Raw genomic sequence first — 1,247 nt, 5'->3', positions numbered from 1 at the left:
CCACAACCCCCTCCCCCACCACAATCTACCCCCTTGTTTCTCGATATAAAACTGTGATATATCCCTTGACGTGGGCATCCAGTAATAATTAATTGAAGTGGTCACGCCTCTTACAGGTCACATATCTGCCGGTGTATCTGATGCAGAACGAACGAAGACCCCTACGCTTAAGTAGTGTACACAGTTCTCCTATTTTGCAGAATAATCGAAGTGTTGATCATCTGGATTTCGCTTGGCGCAGAAAGCGGTGGATCAAATCTAAAAACCAAACAAAACAACCCCCCACTCCCAGTTTTGGGAGAATTCCAGTTAGCTCACTGCGGGTGGTTGGCGTGTGCTCTAGTGAGGTTTGCTCCTTCTTTCCTATAAAACATCTATCGACCTTATCTCCTCTCTTTTTTGTGTTTGCTACTCCCTTGTAACACTTCTAATATTCGGCACTTATATGACCTTATTATGTTCCAAGTGCCGTAAACCTCTTACTAAAACTCAACTAAGGTTGCTCATTCACTTATTTCTGTCATATTGTAAGCAGACGTTTCATTTGGAGGCGGTACCTGTTATAAATCGAGCTGTGTTTGTATGGGAATTAAATCCTTACATTATAGGACCCAATCTGCAATTCTGAGTTTACCCGTCTTTCGTTAATGTTTGTTAAAGAAAAGGACAAAATAACCCAGTATATATCAAGCGTTCTACATGTTTGTTCTACTTCAGAAATGGAATCAGACACCATGAAAAGGCATGTACTCAGAAAAATATAGTCAAGACGGCAAATCGGATTGTGCAAAACGATGTAACTGCCATGTAAACACAGTATGGTTATTGAAAAGAGAGGACCTCCAAAATAAACGTTTGCCTCCGGTATAACAGAAAAAAACCCTGAGTGGAATACCCGGAACACTTCTAAAATAGTTCTTTTGTGATGTGATTTGAACCAAGGCTATTCATGTATAATGATTTAACTTCCATATTTTACCAAAAGTTGAATATTGAGAGAGTCAATGAAACCCTGAGAAATTATAACATCCAGACTGAAAGGCTGCAATAGAAAACTGCATCTCCCCTCGACATGAAAAGGTAACAGAGGATTAGAAAGTAGTTAAAGTGTAAACACAACACAGTTTTTTTTTAAAGCAACATAAAACCTTTACAACAAACAGATTTCGATTGGCTCTTATATGATCTTATCGAGTTGCAAGTGCCGTAAAATTCTTACTACCCCCTCCTCCATCCCCCCCAACCCC

Source organism: Aplysia californica, unplaced genomic scaffold, assembly GCF_000002075.1.
Source record: "Aplysia californica isolate F4 #8 unplaced genomic scaffold, AplCal3.0 scaffold00258, whole genome shotgun sequence".
NCBI classification, from domain to species: domain Eukaryota; kingdom Metazoa; phylum Mollusca; class Gastropoda; order Aplysiida; family Aplysiidae; genus Aplysia; species Aplysia californica.
This window is presented reverse-complemented; position numbering follows the sequence as displayed.